We start from the raw sequence: 21,243 nt of genomic DNA, 5'->3' as shown, positions 1-21,243 counted from the left end.
AAAGATGGCTCCCTCATCAGGAAGCAGACTACAGGTCACATGACCATCCAGCATGTTTCCAGGTCTGATGAAGGCCTCTACAAGTGTAACATCAGCGGTCATGGAGAGTCTCCATCCAGCTGGATCACTGTCACAGGTGACACACTCACCTGTCTGTGTTTCTGCAGGTTTCAACATTCACAATGTGACCATAACTTAATGACTGTGTTTGCTTTATTTTAGAGAGACACACCACCACACCTCCACCTACATCCACTACTCCTCTTGTTCTCTCTGTGATCTCTTCTGTTGGATCAGTCTGTGTTGTGGTTCTACTGGTGTTACTGGTTCTGCTGGTGAGACGTTGTGTTCACAGGAAACCTGAAGGTGAGGAGATTTCTGTGTTTTCCTCTTTCCATTTCATTTTTTAGACTAATTTGTCTATAAAGTTGCATATTTTTATTTTACTTTTGAAACATCTTCTGTTCTTCTTTCCCATAAACAAAATGCCCATGAATACTCTTAAAATAAATTTTATTGCTGTTCATTTTTTCATTTATCAGAAGTTGAAGAAGATGACATCACAGATGACATCATATACAGTGACATCAAAATCTCAAATCATCACCAACAGCCAGTGAGGCAATGCAGAGGTAGTGTTTTATGTCCTGTGTGATGGTTTATGTTAGTTTCAAACAATATTCAGAATAAGGGGAAAACTTGGTGCTTCACAACAAAAACACAAACACTGACACAGAAAGTTACCCAGAGGCAGGTTTAACATCAGTTTTTAGCTGCTTTTTAAATGATTCTCTGGACTCGATGGTCTCCGTAGCCTTTAGTTTTCAGCCTTATTTTAGCAGCAGGCTGTAAAACCTGACCTCACATGACCTCAGGGAGCTGCTGGGGAAGTTCTTATGCTGGTTTTTGTCTATGGTGAGCTCTAAAATCAGAACCAGAATCTTGAAGTGAACTCTGAATTAATGCGGAGCCAGTGCAACTCTGTGACACACGAGTACCTCGAGGACTCAGAGGTCTCGCAGCAGCGTTCTGAACGACCTGCAGACATTCAGGGGAAATTTTGTTTTGGCACATGAAAAGGAAAAAAAAAAAAAATCCAGTTTCTCATTAAAACTCACTTCATGAGTTCTTAAGCTTCAATCAATGTTTCCTTAGGCAACATACAAACAGTTGTGTGAGTCAGTATAGGTCAAAGGTCAGAGTGTGCATGAATATTTTTCCTATGCTCAACGTCTCAGAAAGCAGCAGCTCTGGAACAGGGAATAAATATTTCTTACTGCTGCAGCTCCTCTCAAACTCTAAAAATATGTCAACCACAATTAAGATAATAATAATAAAAAAAAAACGGGATGCTGTGTGAAAGGTAAATATATTAATAAAAACAAAATAAAAAGGTAAATAAAAACAGAATGCCACATTGTGAATTAAAATAGAGGAAGAAAGCTTTGGCCTCAGCAAACATTGAAAACTAGGTTCAGTCTCATCTATTTGTCCAAACTTTCAGTATTTTTAATTTGCATAATTCTCCTCCCACACAGACAGTTTATTTCTACAGAGCTTGTTGTACAGAAGATAACTGATCTTTAAAAATAAACATGTTAATCACACATTTAGTGTCCTTAAATTGTTCAGTGGGTTTTCTTTGGAACATCTTTTGTAGCTTTATAGAGTCTCCACCTCCATCCACCCTTATTCTGAGTCTAATGCATTCACAGGAAAGAGACAAACACACAGCTGACTGATAGCAGGAATCTATTTTAAATTTAATTTCAATAGAAAACAGATAAGGTTAACAGATAACAGATAGGAGTGACCTGGGATGGAGTTAAATCCACAGCTCTTGTTTCAGTCCTGATGACATTTAATTAAAAAGTTTTTTTAAAAAATCAAATAATGTTAAAATGAATAGAAACCTGTGAATGAACACACCGGGTCCTTCAGTATATTCACATCAGTGGACTCGTACCTTCACTGTATTTGTCACATCAGCAGCAGCTCATCCTGCAGCAGCCGCTCTCCTCAGGATGCTTTGTAGGAACTGAGACAAACTTCAAACTGTTTTCTGGGTCAAAAACAGGACGAGACAAAGAGGCGCAAAGCACAGAAATGAGAAACACCCTGTATGTGTTTGTGTTGTGTCAAACCTCAGGAAGTCTGGGGTCAGTACTTTATGTAACAGCAGAGGCCTGTTACTGAGGAAGCAACTGATCACAAAGCAGTCTGGTTGTTGTAGGGCCCACAGTCCTGTTTTGATGGTTATGGACCCCAAAGTGAAAACAAACTGAACCTTTCTGCTGCACAAATGGCTGAATTTATATCCTTTAATTTCACATTAATCTTAAATAATTCACTGTATTTATATTAGATTGGATGTGTTTCAGTGATGCATCTAAAACTTAGGCAGTCCATAAATGTTCACACGGTTGTTCTTTGCATGCTGGACTGCATGTTTTTCAGCCTGTGGTTAGTCTGCTAACAGACGCTAACGGCTCTGTGGTCGTCCGGTTTCCTGTTGCTGATGAAAACACTTCAGCTGCTCAGGTTTTACTCCCAGGCCGTTCACATAGTTTCTGTGTGTGGACATGATAGATATTAAAAATATTAAGTGTACAGTTTTAAGTTATTGATGTTCAAATTTTGGATTTCAATTTTTATGAACTTAATTATTTTGTAAGTTCTGACATCCTGACATCTTGACCACTTCACACATTCCTGCTATCAGCATCTTTGAATGCTGTAGGGTCACTCAGGTCTGTTTCAGTATCAGCTTTGTCTTTATTTACACAAGAGTGTAAGTGTAAATAAAACTATCAATGTTTAAAATGCACTCCAGTTCTTCAGTACTTGTATTCAGACTTATCTTACTTGTACCCAGGAGAAGGTGCCTGCAGCATCTACACAGGTTAAGCCCTGCCTCCCTGATGTAATGCTGATGTACAAAATTCAGTTTTCCATCATGTTCACTTTGAATATTGCACAAAAAATAAGGCGCAGAAATAATTTTACTTAAGATTTAAACATGTTAGCAGCAGCAGCAGCAGCAGCAGCACGTATATGACTGCAGTGATGTCTTCTGTGTGTGTTTTGTTGTGCAGAGTGTGATCCAGCTGCAGTCTACTCAGCAGTGAGAACTGAAGACGTCAGTTATGGACCAATCATCATCAGAGACAAGCAAAGAAAATCAAAGCTGAGAGGTACAGTATCAGAAATGATGTTGGAAAACATGCAGACACGTTTCTTTTATCAGATTTACAAAGTGGTGTGTACAGTATGTGTGCTTCTGCTTTATATAACTTGTGGTTATTGCTCACATGCACAAGCATGATTTCCACCCCAGAAGCTCCAGCAACACTCAAAGTGTGCATCAGCTTTATTGTTTGCTTGGGTTGGTTAGTGCCATCATCTCAGACTGTTTTCATCTTCTTCCTGTAACTTGGAAGAAGGTGAAGTTTCAACTCTGTTACCACTTACCTTTGATTATTTTATTATTTGCATTTAAATCCCTATTTGCACCACAGGCTATGAGACATAGAAATAACAATAAGAGCAAAGAAGAAGCACAGCTTTGGTAATAATTTTGTAGTTTGTGTGGCATACATGTATCCTGTGATTTTAGCATGATTTCATGGAAAGGTCAGTGAGGTCAGGTGTCTAGTTCAAATATAGGAGGCTGTTCATGTATCTGTTCTGTTCTTGTCTTTCACAGAAAACTGTTAAAATGGTTTTTGACTGAAATATCAAGAAACAATTCTTGTTAGTTTTTTTAGAAACTCAAATACTATATAAATGTGTGTTTTTGCTGCTTAACATTTTTGTCTGTTTGCTGCTGTAGCATAACTCCGATTTCTTTCCCACTGTTTGTGAAAACTACAAAACAGGATTATAAACAGTCTCAATGATTTTTGTGTCTAATGCGAAGTACCTAAATGATTGCACCACTGCAGTGATGTCCTCTGTGTGTGCTTCACTGTGCAGAGTGTGATCCAGCTGCAGTCTACTCAGCAGTGAGAACTGAAGACGTCAGTTATGGACCAAACAAGAGAAAAGCATCAAAGCTGAGAGGTACGGCTGCTCTTCTGTCTCCATCATGGTTCAGAACCACAGCAGGAATCCAGCAGAGCAAAGACAGCAGACCTGATGGAGGTTGTTCGTAGTTCATACAGTTGGTGTTAGTTGTTAATACTGAGATGCTGAGAGTATCTGTGGTGCATTCTGTCAGTGGTTTGCTCACATGTTGCTGCATACGTGGAATTCTTTGAGTGTGAGGCCAACATTACCACAGCCAGTGAGCTTTGTTGGAATAAATGAGCTGCAGGGTGTTTGTCTCTATGAGACCCTCTATGAGCTCCAGAAACCTGAGCTTTGTTCACGTGCATGTTTATTGACAAAGTTAGATATTCATTGAGTTAATGACACTAAATGAGTCATCATTTTTTACAGCAAAGCATCACAAAAAAGATTGATACATATTTCTAGGACTCAGTTTAGATTTGGCTCTGGGGCCACATTGACTTTTTGAAATTTGACGAATGGGCTGGGCCAGCAGCAGATGCATGTACTGTCAAGTGGCAGTGATGCAGTGGGTAGGCACTCGCTTTGCAGCTGGAAGGTTGCAGGTTCGAGCCCCTGTCCCTGTGCTGCATTGTGTCCTTGGGCAAGACACTTAAACCACATTGCCTAACGATAGCGCTGGTCTCTGGCTGCATGACCGCAGATGCTTGTCTGTGGATGAGTGATCTGGAACCATCATTTCGTTGTGTGCCTTGTGCGCACAATGACAATGAGTTTAATCTAACGTACATATCTAACATAAAAAAGGCATTAGAGTGTTAATACATTTACTTTTAGTGGGACTTCGATGCCAGTGCATCGGAGTCTGGTGTTAGTTTTGTTGTAGCAATCCTCAGAATCCTCGACATCAGTCATAATTATGATATGATTTGATTTGGGCAGTTCTGTACCAATCTTCAGCGGGCTGGATTAAAAAGACCAACGGGCCAGGTGTTGCCCACGGGCCGTAGTTTGCCCACCCCTGGTTTAGACATTAGAACTCTATAACTATTATAGTTGTAATAGTTATAGAGTTATCACAGTTACTGTCTTCATAGATGAAACATTTCTGTTTGAAAACTTCTTCATGAACATACGTGTAACCTCAGAGTGTCCGACGGGCAGCGCTTCCTCCCAGCTACATTATCAGATCACACTGAGATCTTTTCACTGACAAACAAGAACCAGAGAACAAAACCAGAGTCTAGTTTGGTTCACCCCAGAAAATCTTTCATCGAGCTTCCTGTAATAACTGGATGGTCAATATTTGCATAAAATAAAAAATAGAACTCTTTAATGGCTCTTTAAGAATTAAATAGAAAAAAAAGTCAGTAGAACTCTGCATGTAAGTAATAAGTAAAATTTAAATGGCCTTTGTGCATTTTCTGCATCTGAAAGTGTTTGCTAGTAACATTAACAGTTTTGTATGTAAAACCACAGCAGCTACTTCCTGCTGTTGTTTCCACTGAACCCATGTGTACATGTGAAGACTGACTTTGCATTACATTGATGGTACTGTGATACTGACCATAAGTACTTGGTGTTTGTGTGAAACAGGAAAGGAGACCACAGAGCTTCTGAAACCTGCTGACAGGTTCTAAGAAATCGTTCCATGATGCTACCTGATAAATAATAACTCTTCTTTTAGCACGCGTCCTGTATACTGACAGTGCTTTTAGAGGCTTCACTACCTGCAGTGATGTCCTTGCAAACTCTGACGTTATACACGCCTCCACACTTGTATCCTGGGGGATGCAGAACTTGGTGCACCTGGGGGTGAAGACATGAGCGGTGCTGATTTTTACAGATTTCTCTCCTCCTGGTTTTTCTCCCCTTTGAGTCGCGCACACCTCAGCATCATAGTCAACACGTACAACAACCTCTGTGCTGAGTATAAACTAGAATTAATAGGTTATTGACCCTGATGCACAGGGATGGAGCCGTGAGGAGACCAGAGCCAACAGTAGATTAGCAGCCTAGAAAAGCTTCCACCCAGTGTTGCCAGATCTTGCGATATAAACAAACAACCAGCTCTATGAAAACAAGCCCAAAATAAGAACAACTGGCAACCCACAACATTTTGTAAAACTGAGGCCGCTTTTAAACAGTATAGATTGTTTCTTTTTTTTGTCTCATTGTGTTTTGGAGCAGTGTAACCCATGTTTCTTAGCCTCATAGAAGAGAAGGGTGTACAGTTTTTTGTGTGTGTGTGTGTGTGTGTGCTTCTAGGTATTAGCATGTTGAATTAAATCAGCACGGTGAGCACATATTTCACACTTGCAAAATCTGCAGAATTCCTTTGATACTGATCATATCATATGCACAGCTGTTAAACACAGAAAATGCCGACTACAGAAATAATCTCGCCGCATCGTTTTGGTGCCCCCTCTTGTGCGGCGCCCCCATGCATTGCAGATAGTGCACACCCACTTTTAGCGCCTCTGTCTCCCATCTGAGCTCGGATCCATTCTTTAAGTGCGCTCTCTTTCTCCCACTCTTTATATTTTTTTCTATATTTTCCCCGTTCATTCTTGCGCTGCCTCCTCACTCTGGGCTGTTATCAGTGTTTGTTTGGGTGTGCGCCTGGGAGCGATGAACAGGAAACGGGGGCTTGGAAGGGACAAACTACCTACCACTCGTCTTTTGCTTTATAATGGGGCGCCGAGAGATATTCAACGAGTTTCACTCGGAAAGAAAGTCAAACCCAAATAACCACGTTCAAAAACAAGCCCAAAAAGCAGCAACCCACGACTCACGAGATTTGCAAGCTACTTTAAAAAAAAACAAGCCCAAAGTCGCTTATAATAAGCGGACTTGGCAACACTGCTTCCACCGGCTGCTGTCACTGCTCTGAGATCAGTGGAAACAGACCTAATATTAGCAAATAGCCTAGCTTCTATGATTTTATCTAGACAACTTAACCTTTACTGCATTTTCAGTTGTCTGGTTTGAATTGAGTCACTTCGGGGTTTTCATTTTAACAATAGACCTGTGAAGAAGAAGTGAAACTTTAAACTGTTTACTTTACTTTAGTCTTTTTTAGTGAGACCCGTGTTTGTGTTTGAGTGTGAGTGTGTGTGTGTGTGTGTGTTTGTATGTGCGACAAAGTCTCCGTGCAAGTTTACTCTTCCCTTTCCTGTGTTTCACACAATTATGTCCAAAATGATTATCTTGAATATTTAATGATTTTAGTGAGAATAATTTTGTCATATTTCATTCACTTCATATGGTGCAACATTATACTGCAGTTAATGCTGTGTTTTCAGGTGGTTGAGATCTTATAGATCTGTCTTCAGCTCAGTGTTGCTGTTAACTACTTTATAAAGTTAGCTGTGGACATAGATATGAACCTGCTGATGCAGCATTGCGCTGATCTACGTCCCATTTAAATAAAAGAATCAGCCGAGCTTTATTTACACAGGGCAAAAATCATGAAGTATTTAAATACATTAAACTGTGGGATCCTCACACGTTTCACCTCACACAGCAGGTGATGTTGTAGCATTACCTGACACATCATTTATCAAGATGTGCGTCTGCCCATTCTTCCTTTATAAAACTGCTGAATATTGTTTAGCAGTGTGTTTGTGCTGCTAGTTAGCAGCTCTTAGTCAGCAGAACTGTTTCCTTTGGTTTGTTTAACCATTTCTTTGCTGTTAGCACTTTGCTCACATGCAGCAGCGGCGGCATAGTCTTTTCTTGAGTATGAGGCCAATGAGGGTTCAGAAATTAGTCTGTGTTCATACAGAACATGAAGTCATGAAATGCTTAAAAGGAAAATGGGTGAGATTCTTCATCAGTTTTCCACCACCATAAAACCAACCCCTGATATTTGGTGGAATAATTGAGCTGCTGGTATCTGGAAAATAACCATTTGGTCTTTATGGTTGTTCCACTGCTATTAGAATACCTCCTACCATAAATATAAACACATGGACGTCACCTCCAGGCTTCTCTGCTGCTGCTCGTGGGTCTGATGATTGGCTCAGACCATCCATCCTCTTATCCAACTCAGGGTTGCAGGAGGCCGTTGCTGGGCTAACACAGAGACAGACAATCTTTCCTCCTGAGATCAGTCCACAATCAAAGCGTCTGATGGTTCATGCAGATTTGGTTTTATTACTGCTCTGGTATCCAGTCTTGCATCACATTATTTAGCAAATCTGGCCCTAAAGGACTCATTTGAATGATGGAGGAACTCTCTCACTTTTTCCATTATGATCAGGTGAACACTTTGGCTGCACTGACACTAGATTCCCAGTTCACACTGATGGATCTGTTTAAGAGTCTTGAAGTCCAGCGGAGCCTAGTTTAGTTTTAGCTGCTGATAAAGTTTTTCAGTGAGCTCCATCAGTAATCACTGGATGGTGAATATTGATATAAAACAAGAAACAGAACTTAACAGGTCTTCAGTTAAATAGACGCATTGGACCTTTGACCTTTAGCTGAAGGAAATGGACCTTGTGTGTTTTCTGCATGAAAAAACGTGTGAACATTAATATTTTTAAAGTCAGCATGAAAAACCGCAGCAGCTACTTCCTCCTGTTGTTTCCACTGAACTGATGTGTGAAGCTACACAGAGTGCGTCTGTTTGACTGTTTGTGGTAAAACAAGTGTCTTCTTCCGGAGTTAATGACGAATGACCAGAAATAATTGTTTGTCCAAAACAGGAACGACGACCACAGAGCTGCTGAACGTTTCTAAGAAATCTTTTTATGAAGCAACCTGGGAAATAATAACTCTGCAGTGATGTCCTCTGTGTGTGTTTTATTGTGCAGAGTGTGATCCAGCTGCAGTCTACTCAGCAGTGAGAACTGAAGACGTCAGTTATGGACAAAAAGCCATCAGACCCAACAGGCCCAGAGGTACAGCTGCTCCGCATTCAGTAAAAAGAAAACAAGTGAACTTCCTGACAGGCTGAACTGGACCCTTTTTTTAAAATTATTTTTTAAATGTGAGCTAGAAAAGTTAGAAAACCTCATGTTCAAAGAGATTTAGAGAGTCAATAAATTACACCAGTGGCCAGAAAGGTCACGTCAGTTTTTAGATGTTTTATTCTGTTGTTGAGTCTGGCACATCTTCAACATCAATATAAACTGTGGTTGTGGTAACATCACAGTTGGTGCAGGTGACAACCAATGTCATGACCATACAGCAGGATTAATATATTATTGATCCTGCTGGGGGGTGGCCAGTCTTTAGTCAGCCACCAATGACTAAAGACTGGCCACCCCGTGCAGCCAGTAGTGAAGCCTTTTAGGCAGCTACTCATAGAACTGAAGTTATGTCCAGTAACCCCCCCCCCCCCCCCCCCCCCCCCCCAGCCTTTAACCAAAGTTTTCCCTACACAGCTGTATTTGAACGGATTGTTTGGTAACTTTGTAATGATGTGAATGTTTCCTGTCCGAGCATCTCCTGCACTGGTGCAAACTACAACACACAGACTCCAAATACACAAACACTTTAGAAAAGGTTCACTCACAGGCTGATTTCAGTAAAAATATTAGGCTTTGGATCAAGACTTTTTCTGAGATGAGGGCAGAATCTTTGGATTTCTGCTCATATTTTATGAGTTTTATGCATTAATGTTCAGTGTGAGCACAGGAAGTGTGTGCAGAGTTTGAAGTGAAGTTGGGTAAAAGTCTAAAACATCAGGCTGTTGGGGTGGAGACCCGACCTCACTGTATTCTGTGTTTTTGCACTTTGATCGATCGATGCAGCTTTCTTGGATCAGCTGTTTGTGTTCTGACTTGTTCAGATGAAAGTATTTTCAGGTTTTAATTTCTTTGGATTTGCACTGTTCATACAAAACAAGAGATTTGAATATGTTCCCTTTGAGATGCCGGAGGTTTCTTCCTCTTAAAAGGGAATTTTTCCTTCCCACTGTTGCCAAGTCCTTGGTCATACTGGGTCGTTTGACTGTTGAGTTTTCTGTGTAACTATTGTAGGGTCTTTACCTTACAATATAAAGTGTCTTGAGGTTATTTGGCGCTATATAAATAAAAATGAATTGAACAACTGAACACTCCCTGCGAATCTCTTTCACATTAAAAGCTGTTTGACTGTAAGACTTTTAATGTGAAAAGCTGATTTCCATTGTTGTGGAACAGCTGATGTGGTTTGTGTTCTGATAAATTGGTGCGTGTGTGTGTTTGTGTTTGCAGAGTTTCCACCAGAGCCAGTCGTGGTCTACTCCTCACTGAAGTAATCCGCCAGTCCAACCATTGGAATCCAGCTTCTGGTCCACACAGGCCCTCAGACCTAAGGACATTCACTGTAAACTGGATATTCTGTTTGTTCTTTTTATTAAATATACTCACACAACCACAGAAACAGAAAACCTCAGAATTTTAGTAGCTGTATGTAAATGTAAAAATTAAGAGTAAAAACATTTTAAAAATATTTTCCACCCTGCCTTTCAGTGTCTCAGTATGGGCAGAACAGCAAGATATTTTTATATATTAAATTCATTTTTATTTATATAGCACCAATTCTCAACAAACTGTTGCCTCCTTCCCCTAAGGGAAGCATGTATATTGTAAATAAAATAGGCCCTAGCACAGAACCCTGTGGAACTCCATAATTAACCTTCCTGTGCGAAGAAGACTCCCCATAATTCCCAATATAAAAACAACAAATAAACAATATCTAGTCTAAAAATAATATACAAATGTACTCCAGTGTATTTAATATACTTAGTAACTTGTGGGACTCTGCTGTCGTCTCCACAGCAGTGATCTGGTGTCTGCAGGCTCAGTAAACTTTGGTCTGACTTGTTGTGTTGTTGTTGTTGTGTGGTTCTGTGGGTTTCACCAAGTTCTCTAATGGAAAATGTGAGTTGCTGTGGCTAACCGATGCATGCCTCTCTGCAGAGCAGATAACAAAGAACAAACATAAATAAAACCACAACCGCAGACTGAAAACATCATTCAGTGGATGGAAACTTCACAGTAAAGCTTCAGAACAAAGTGCGAATGTGAGTGTGGTTAAAAAGTTTTGTTTCAAAGAAACTTTAGATGCTGTTTAAAGTAAAGACGTCTCCATCGATAGATATTCTTCAGATTAGGAAGCTGCACACATGCCTCTCAGCTACTGTGTTGTTGATGGCTGTGGTTCAGGGTCTGCTGGACTCTCAGGTGATGTAGTGAGGTCATCTGTGACGTCTGTCCTCATTCAGCCTCAGAGGATCTGTTTCAATTCAGTCACAATCTGAATCAGTTAATGAGGCCATAATGATCACTTACATCAGTCAAGTTTCTGACAGAGAAAAACATAAATTAATATAGTCCCATAGAGCTGTGAAAGAATTTAATGAGTTTATGAATGTGATATTTGCATGTGAACAAGTTTATGCATTCATTCTGTTTGTGTGAACAGATCAATTATTAACATAACTAATAAAGCGGGAGCACTCACTAAGTTATTGTAAATGATATTTATCTACTTATATACTGATACATTTGTTACATGGATACTGAACTCTTATTTTAATCTTTATATCAAATAATCAATAAAATTTTCATAGTAACACTTTCTGTTCTGCAGGGAATTTTTTTCTTGTTGCAATACCAAAGGTGACCACTGGTGCCCTGACTACAACTGTATGGGGTGTGCTTTTTCGGGTGGGAGGAGGGGGGGCACCTTGAAGTAGGTAATATTTTAGGTTGTAATTTTGAATAAATCTGATCTTTAATGATAAATGGATTGAACAGGAAACATGAGCGTTGCAGTTAGCAGCAGGTTAGCAGCAGTTTGGTTTGTGGTGTCCTTTAGTTTTCAGAGCAGCTCCTGGTGCTCGTTAATGAGTGATGTTTATCTAGAGCTTCTGTCTCTGCTTTCTCTCAATCTTGTTTCTTTGGTGAAGTTTGTGATGCAGTCACTGTCCTGATGTACCTTTCAGGGTTTGACCTTCAGTGGTTTTTAATCCTAAGTTTAATTCTGCTCTCACAGTGTTAGGAACACGTTTATTTTGGTGAATAAATATTTAATGTGGCTGCAGCATTTGTATTATTGTAGGCTACAAATATCTTTGATTCTGACCCAAATAATTATCCGTCTGTAAATGTAACCAAGTCAGATTTGTGCCACATTAATCAAATGGAATTAATGAACACTCAGTTCAGTTAAATATTGTAAACAGCTGCATTTCTGCAGCCTCCACAGAAAAATCACCAACCACACAGTGTGGTGTCGCCATCGACTGACACTAAAGCACACCAACAACTGCACTGACTGAGACTCGTTTAATTCCCTTCATGTGACTTTCTTTACAGTTTCTTCTCATCTAAGTTTGAGCTGTGATCATTATAGTGTGACACACGTTCTATATGAAATAAACCACCATCAGCAAAAGGAGGTGCTTTACTTTACTGATCATTATAATCCACCAGGCCTGCAAAGAACAACAACAGCAGTGCTTTTCATTTTTCCTGACAGAGCAGCAGCAGTTTTTCCTGTTTTATGAATTCATACAAACCAATCAGGAGCAAACATGAGCCACTTTGTTTCAGTTTCCTGATGTTTGATCCTGTAACTCCAGCTGTGTTTTACCTTCTGCTACTTTTCATATTCATGTGTTATTATTGGATGAGATGAGTGAAGGTTTTCCATTTGCAAACCATCCAGCATCAAATAAAGTTGCATCTGAGTATTTCTACACTGATTACATGAGTAACTGATTTGAAAACTTGTTGTACACTCCAGCGCAAACACAGAATGGCGCCAGTGCGACCTGTGAACACCTGGTGGGCTGTGAAGGTACTGCAGGTGGGCGCAAGAAGCTGCTCACAAACAAACAGAACAATTCAATTTAAAATTTCAGCTAAATATGTAAGAAACAGGTTTATAAACTAAAAGGAAAAAGACACGTTTATTTATTTCAGATCATTTAAAATCCTGAACACGAAGAAGGAAATTCTTCCTCTCAGGTTCATGAGATGATCAGAGCTGCTGATAAACGTTTGGTTGGGCAGCAGAAGATTGTCAGATATCCAGATGGGCAGTGAAGTACTCATCAGATACATCTTCCATGCTTGTTAATGCCTAAAACACGGTATCATGCTGCCCTCTAGTGACACTGAAATGTTCCAACCACTGAATAATCTGCAGCCCAGTTTCAGACTCTGACAGGACGGTAAACTGGTTCAAATGATGGAGGAATCCCGTCACTTTGTACATTTTACACTCAGTTTTTCCAGCACAATGTCACAGAAAAGCTGCTGCATATTTCTAAGATTCATTTTCAGAGTTACTTTCAACATAAGATAAAAAATTTTGCCTTTAAAAGCTACACATTTACTTCACCTTCAGGACCTTTATCATAAATACAGTTCTAACATTTGAAACACAGTGAATGCTTATAAATCCTATATTTGGGATGTGGTGGGATGAGAGGTTCACATCATGGATGTGCAGCCAACAAATCTGCAGCAGCCAGTGGCGGTCCTAGCCTGTTTGGCGCCCTGGGCGAGCATCCCCGCCGGCGCCCCCCCCCCCCCCCACACACACACACACACAATAGCGATCGCGCACTACTACACTTGGGGGGGTAATGAGCGACTGCTGTGTGGTGTATGTAGCTTTCTGCCATGGTCTGACAGACAGGCTTTAACAGAAGGTCCCCCCACCATCACAGGCACACTCAGAATTTCTTTTTAAATTTCCATCCATCCATCCATTCGCTTCCGCTTATCCTGGTCAGGGTCGCGGGGGGGCTGGAGCCTATCCCAGCTGTCATAGGGCGAGAGGCAGGGTACACCCTGAACAGGTCGCCAGCCTGTCACAGGGCCTTCTTTTAAATTTTTATTTGAAAAAACATGGAAGAAACTGAAATATTACACAGCTTCTGCTTACCTTTATCTTTGCTTGTTTCTCCTCTTCTTCTTTTCTCTTTTTCCTAAACTGTGCACCTGATGGCTTTGACCTTTTCCTTTCCATCTGCCACAATTCGCCACCACCACCGCCCATCCCCAGGGTTGTCAGATCTGACTGACAGTTGCCAGCCCAACACAACAAAACCTCCACTGAAACTCATGTTAATAGCACCAGGTGTGATATATATTTAAATATACAAGCTTTGGGTAACTTGTTAAAATTTTGGCTGCTTTTCACCATATTTGGTAGGTTTTTAGGAAGTTTTTATTGTAAAATTATATATCTATATAATTTTATAATTATATAGAAATATCTATATAATATTCCACCCCAATGTGTTCACAAGCTGCCCAATCTGGCAACACTGCGCCATCCACCAACATATGTCCAAACTGTCTAGATTCGTATTTGTGTTATTTTTTTTATCAGGATTCGGGTTCACACAAATACTGTGATTTAATGACCATATTTACAGTATTATAAATGAAATTGGCTTTGTGTTCTATCAGTTGTGTGCATCTAATTTTATTAGACGCACAGATTCATTCTGTGGAACATGGGAGGAAAAAAAAAAAAAAAGAGTCAGTTTTGCATATCTCGCAAAAGTTTTGCGAGATCCTGAGTTACTTTTGCGAGATCTCGCAAAACTTTTCAATATTAGGACATACACTTCGCGTTAATCTTGATATGGCAGTGTCCGTGAGGATGAAAGGTTTGGCGAGAGACTGCCAGCAAAAGTCGCCTTTATTTATAATTCAGCGGTTACTGTTGGCTGTAACCAGGCCCAAACTGTACAGGCATGAATGAATGAACCCGGCTGACAGTCTCACTCTCACGCCATCACTGCTTCACTCGACTCGCACCCCAGGCTGAGAGGAGAAGGGGGCGGGGCAGCGCTGTGTGTGTGACGATCGAGTGAAGCAGTGACAGCGAGACAGAGAGAGAATCCCCCGCCTGCCCTTTTTCTTCTGTTACAACCTGTCTGACCATGGCAGAAAGCTACATGCAATACACAGCAAGCAGAGGGCGCCCATTATCCCACAAGTGGAGCAGTGCGGTAGGCGCTGCTGCGGCGATCGCAATGCGTTGGGGGGAGGGGGGCGGTCATGCCGCCCTAGATGAAATGCCGCCCTGGGCGGCTGCCCATGTCGCCCATATCAGAAACCGCCACTGGCAGCAGCTGTGTGATGTTGTCACATCAGTGTGGACCAAAAGGTCTGAGGAGTGTTTCCAGCTCCTCTTTGAATCAAAGCCATGAAGAATTAAAGCAGGCTCTGAAGGAAAAGGTGTCCAGGACAGGATCAGCAAAGTGTGCCTAATAAAGTGGCCAGTGAGTGTATGCACTGTGTATGAAGGCATCAGTCACATAATAACAAAAGCCAGTAGGTGGCAGCAGAGGCGCTTCAGTTTCATCTGACCTCTGACCTTTAATGTCACAGGAGGAAAAAACTGTAAATATTAAGTGAAAACAAACTCCATCATCACTGCTGAGAATATAATTAAAGTGTCTCTAAATAGAAACATGTGATGAACACCTGAGATCCTAAAATGCAGCTGTAAAATGAAGCTTTGTCTCATTCTGTTCCCTCGTCTCCTCTCTGTGACTCTTTCTCTCCTCTTCTACTCTCAGCTCCTGAAGAGGGACTAAGACACGACTCAGAGCAACTCAGGAAATATGAAAGGAGGAAACAATTATTAATACATTCAAATTTATTTAAAAAGACACAAAAGGAGCATTTTGCCTTTCCTCCATGTTTATCACAGCAGCCTCAAACAGAGTGCACAGCTGACTGTTAGCATGGGGGGGGGGGGGGGGGGGCTAATAATTGGCTTCAATTTTTGTATCCTATCCTATCTGTATCCTATATTAAATCCTCAGGAGAGTCCCACCTGCACTAAACACCGTGTGAGTAGAGCAGTGCTTCCTCATCACCTGACAGTTTGACAGAATCATTTCGAGGACGTCCAAAAGTATTTTCCCATGGTCTCACCAAACTCCTCCCACACCCAAATTTTTGCATTGGTCCCCGCCCGAGCTGCGTTCTAATTCCTGCCGGTAGCCATCAGCTGTTTCCAGAGTCCCACAGGCCAACCAAGCCTGATGATACTCCTCCTTCAGCTTGATGCTCTCTTCACCTCCAGTGACCACCATCTAGTTCAGGGATTACAACACGATAGGCATCAACCACCTTGCAGCCACAGCTCTGAGCAGCAGCCTCAACAATGGAGGTGAGGAACATGGTCCATTCAGACTCAGTGTCCATAGCCTCCCTCGGAATGCTGTTGAAGTTCTGCTGGAGGTGGGAGTTGAAGATCTCAGGGACTGGGGGCTTATCCAGATGTTTCCAGCACACCCTCATGGTAAGTTTAGGTGTGCTGGGTCTGTCCACCATCTCCACCTGATCCAACTCAACACCAGGTGGTGATCAGGTGGCAGCTCAGCTCCTCTCTTCACCCGAGTGTCTAGAACATCCGGCTGCAGATCTGATGATACGATTATAAAATGATCATCGACCTGTGACCTAGGGTGTCCTGGTGCCACGTGCACTTATGGACATCCTTGTGTTCAAACATGGTGTTTGTTATGGACAAACTGTGGTCTGCACAGAAGTCCAATAACAAAACATCAGATATATAAAGTCTCACAATTTTAGTTTCCTTCAATCCAAACTCTTCAAACATTCACTCACACTTTGTTCTGAATGTTTTAAGTTTCTAAACACAGACTGATGTTCCTGCTTTTAGGCTGCAGTTATGGTTTAATGTTTGTTCCTCTGTATCTGCTTTGTGTATCAAGACCAACAGTTCACATTTGCCCTCAAAGATCTTTCTGAAACCCACAAAACCACACGAGAAGAACGAGTGAGACAGTTTATTGAGTTTCTACATTTTCTTTACAAAAATCATCCTGTTCTCATTAGACTTTCTGTGCCTCTGTGGTTGTACAAGATTAATATATTGAGAAGAAAACACAGAATATCTCCAAGTCAGTGTCCTCAGGTGTGTGTGCAGCAGTCAGAGAGCAGCAGCTGGATTCCAGTGGTTGGACTGGTGGAGCTTCAGTGAGGAGTCGATGACGTCTGGCTCTGGTTTAAAGTCTGAACACACAAACACACACAGTTCAAACAACATGAGAAAAACAGGTTTCATACAGCAAAGTGACAGAATGAGGAGACGACACTGAACACATCAAACCAATCAGAGTTCAATAATATAAAGCTCATTCTTCCTGTAACACCTTTCAGGTAGAAACTGCTTCCTGCACGGACTCATTAAGACTCACATCAGCTGACTCACACACCTCCCTGAACAACATCAAACTGCCATCAGTGAAATGCAGCACTTCCTCCACAGCTGTCACATTAAAGGTCTTGCTGCTTTTGTTCATCAGTGAGTTTTAATGTGAAAGAACCTCAGCAGGAAGTGTTAGTCTGAGCAGAGTGGTGACTCTGCAGCTGTAAATATGAACATTAATCTCAGTTATCATGTGAACTGTTGCAGCATTTAATCCCCTCTGATTCCTTTACCTGCTCTTTATTTCAATATCAGCTTTTCTGTGAGCGTTTAATAACCCTAACCCTTCATCACTGGCTGTGTGGCAGCCTGATTTTAGACTGTGGTGCTCCTTCATGGCTCCACCCTCACACAAACATCACAAACAAACTTTCTGCAGCTCTGTTTTGTTTTGGAAAAAATCACCAGTTATATTTGGTAATTTGTGATTAAGATCAGAAGAAGAGAAACCACAAAGTATCAAACAGATCTGCACTTTATCACTTTGTGCACCCTCAGTTCAGTGGAAACAAGAGGAAGTAGCTGCTGTAGTTTCACATGCAGAGTTTGAGATGTTAGAAACAGGTTTGATTTTCATGCAGAGTTCTAATGTCTCACTGTGACACAGACGTGCAGATGGTAACACTGTTATTATAACTATGAGAGCAAAACAACTCAAATTTTATGCTCCCAGTTTTTGTACAATATCCAAAGACAAATTCCAGCATCTAACCCAGATTATTGCTGTAGAGCAAAATGTTTCTGATCATTAGTCAAGAGCAAATATTTGTGAAAAATTATATTAAACGTGAATCTTCATCATTTATGATCTTTTTCTTGATATGATGCTGAAGAACAGTAATAATTCTCCTCCTTGTGATGCAAAAACTGTGAGGTTGAGTTTAGCTCTGCAGTCAAAGATGGAGTGAAACGAGGAAAATGTGAAGATGAAGCATCAGAGGATGGACTGAAGCTAAAAGACTGACACACAGTGAGCTGCAGCCTATCCCAGCTATCATAGGGTGAAAGGCAGGGTACACCTGTACAGGTCACCAGCCTGTCGCAGGGTGAACACAGAGAGACAGACAACACTCACACTCTCTTTCACACCTATGGGCAATTTAGAATCACCAATTAACCTAACCCCAGTAACTGCAGGTCTTTGGACTGTGGGAGGAATCCAGAGAAAACCCACACAGAGACGGGGAGAACATGCAAACATGCTAAACACCACGCTGGCTGAGGCAGAAACATGGAGAATAAAAAAGGTGAACAGGGGGGTGAGAGGCACTGAAGTAGACATGAAAGAGTGACAGTTTTTTTTCCTTTTTTCAAAAATTCTGCTGCTGTGAAGCATTTGAAGTGACTGAGCACAGAGCTGCTAACTGCTAACATCAAAGCTGCTGAAACAGGATGAACGTAGAGTCCTGCAGCAAAACCTGAGCGAGAACCAGGAAACATGACGACCACAGAGACGTTAGCTTCTGTTAACAGACTAACCACAGACGCAGACAAGCTCAGAAGAACAGCACTCACTGATTCAATTCAGTTTTATTTTATTTATAAAGCGCCTCATCACAACAAACAGTTGAATTAAGGTGCTTTATGATCTACAAACACAACTAACAAAGAGAGACAGACAACTAAACAGTCTTCCTCACCGATGGCCAGTTTAGAACCTACCATGAAGCTCACACTCATGACTCTGGAAGCTCAGAGAGAACTCACAGAGGGGAGAACATCAAAGTGCTCACAGAAAGGCACCAACCAACCAGGAGGTTCAAACCAGGAAGCTTTCGGCAACAGTGGTAACTACTGCAGGCTGCTGTATGTGTTTCAGCACACTGACCTGTTTAAGCTGCATCTTAGTATCAAAGTAAATCTCTGAGCTGCAAACCAAGTTTGATCTTTGCTTTGAACATGAACATGAACCCATCAAACTTTACCTCTGCTTCCTCTGATTGGCTGCTGATGATTTGAGATTTTGATGTCATCTCTCCAACTTCTCCCCCATCGGCTGAAAGGAACCAGAATGAAGAGCAAATTAATTTACATTTACACAATCATTTACAATAATTTTATTCTGAAAAACAAAGTCTGAAAGAGAAAAATCCAGAAGTCTGAGTCTCACCTTCAGGTTTCCTACAAACACGTCTCACCATTTGAACCAGTAACAGCAGCAGGACCCCGATACAGACTGATTTAAGCAACAGCATCACAGAGAGAACAGGAGAGGAGAGTGATGTAGATGTAGGTGGAGGTGTGGGTGCAGGTTTGGATGTAGGTGGAGGTGTGGATGGAGGTGGAGGTGTGGTGGTGTTTCTCTCTAAATAAAGCAAACACAGTCATTAAGTTATGGTCACATTGTGAATGTTGAAACCTGCAGAAACACAGACAGGTGAGTGTGTCACCTGTGACAGTGATCCAGCTGGATGGAGACTCTCCATGACCGCTGATGTCACACTTGTAGAGGCCTTCATCAGACCTGGAAACATGCTGGATGGTCATGTGACCTGTAGGCTGCTTCCTGATGAGGGAGCCATCTTTATAGAAAGCAGCTGGGAGGTTGGAGGGAGTGGTCTTTGTTTGACAGAGCAGAGTGACGTCATCTCCCTCCATCACAGGGAGGACAGGACTCTGCAGGATCACTGATCCACCTCAACACAGAGACAAACTACAGCATTTCATCCATTTACACACAGCTTCATCAACACTAACTCCACACACTCAGCTTACCAGAGACTGTGAGCTTAACCATGTTACTGATGGCACCCTCTCTGGACTCACACCAGTAAACTCCACTGTCCCATTTGGGAACAACATACAAGTAACAGGAAGAAACACCTGCCAATCCCCACCAATGTGTACACTGACTACTGGTGTCTTTGCTTGTGTTTCTCCTCAGAGTCCATCCAGCAGAGCTGTCGTCCTCCTCACAGCTCAGAGACACAAAGTCATTTTTAAAGAACTGAGAGCTGCTGGGACTCACAGTCAGATGAGCTGTGAGGGTTACAGTGAAAAAAGCATGATTATAATTTTATTGTTGTTAATTAATATAATCCAAAATTCATGGATTAAAAAGACAACGTTTTTAAAATCTAAACTTTTTGTTATTTAGTCTGACAGTTTTCACAATCATGATCCGAATTTGTTGTTGTACCAATTTGCCAATTTGCTTTTACAAGAAGAGCTCTGTAAGTTCTCTATAGGCTACTTTTATTCATGCTTATCTTTTTATTTCATTTATTCATTCATTTCTATTATTGTCCACAGAATATGACTGCCAGGTCTGAAAGGCAGGAAGGAAAGAGTGAAAAGACAACAGAGAGAAACAAGGTTAGAAGGGAGAACACAGAAGAAATAAGAGGAAAGAGCATAGAGACACATCCATTTTATATATATATATATATATATATATATATATATATATATATATATATATATATATATATATATATATATATATATATATATATATATATATATATGTATATATATATATATATGTATATATATATACACACACACATACAGACACACATACATGACGACATATCAAAGCAAGAGCTTGTGTGTACCGTGAAATTGCAACGATGGTATACAGGGAAAGACCGAGGGGATCTGAGTTATACACAAAACTCTAAACCTAAAATAAATTCAGTGATTGTTTTTCTGTCAGATTAAATGTGACTGAACTTCAACACATGAGGATCCAGTCGTTTAAATTAGTGAAGCCTGACGTCTCAAAGTGCAGAACAAATGTGAGCAACAGCAGCCTGTTCTCCACAGTCATAATGGTGAGTTATTGTGCTCAACACCAACTGCTGAAAGCAAGATCCCGACTGAAAGCATTGATGGTGAAAAAGCATTTAAAGGAGAGAAACAGACAGAAGAAGGTTACTGACCTTGGTCTGTGGTGCAGCTCAGCAGTGAGATCAGAACTAAAGAGAAATGGTGGATTGTGTTTGTGTTAATGCCAATGAAAACATTCATCAAGGCTCGCTTCATGCTTTGATTTCAAAATAAAAGTCAATGATGAAAAATGAG

The 21,243-nt window shown here is 41.0% G+C and overlaps 2 long non-coding RNA genes across 2 annotated transcripts; one reads left to right on the top strand and one right to left on the bottom strand.

The window, feature by feature from the left end:
• The first annotated feature begins 540 nt into the window (after nt 1-540).
• LOC115776605 (uncharacterized) lies at nt 541-8,962 on the top strand. Its single transcript, XR_004019483.1, has 4 exons — nt 541-632; nt 3,096-3,194; nt 3,976-4,062; nt 8,829-8,962. It is a non-coding gene; the product is annotated as an uncharacterized LOC115776605 (long non-coding RNA).
• A 7,892-nt stretch (nt 8,963-16,854) lies between these two features.
• Nucleotides 16,855-19,493, bottom strand: LOC115776606 (uncharacterized). Its single transcript, XR_004019484.1, has 3 exons — nt 19,328-19,493; nt 19,143-19,213; nt 16,855-17,021 (listed from the first exon to the last, which is right to left on the bottom strand). It is a non-coding gene; the product is annotated as an uncharacterized LOC115776606 (long non-coding RNA).
• Nucleotides 19,494-21,243: the final 1,750 nt, after the last annotated feature.

Source organism: Archocentrus centrarchus, unplaced genomic scaffold (genome assembly GCF_007364275.1).
Source record: "Archocentrus centrarchus isolate MPI-CPG fArcCen1 unplaced genomic scaffold, fArcCen1 scaffold_35_ctg1, whole genome shotgun sequence".
Lineage (NCBI taxonomy): Eukaryota > Metazoa > Chordata > Actinopteri > Cichliformes > Cichlidae > Archocentrus > Archocentrus centrarchus.
This window is presented reverse-complemented; position numbering and strand designations above follow the sequence as displayed.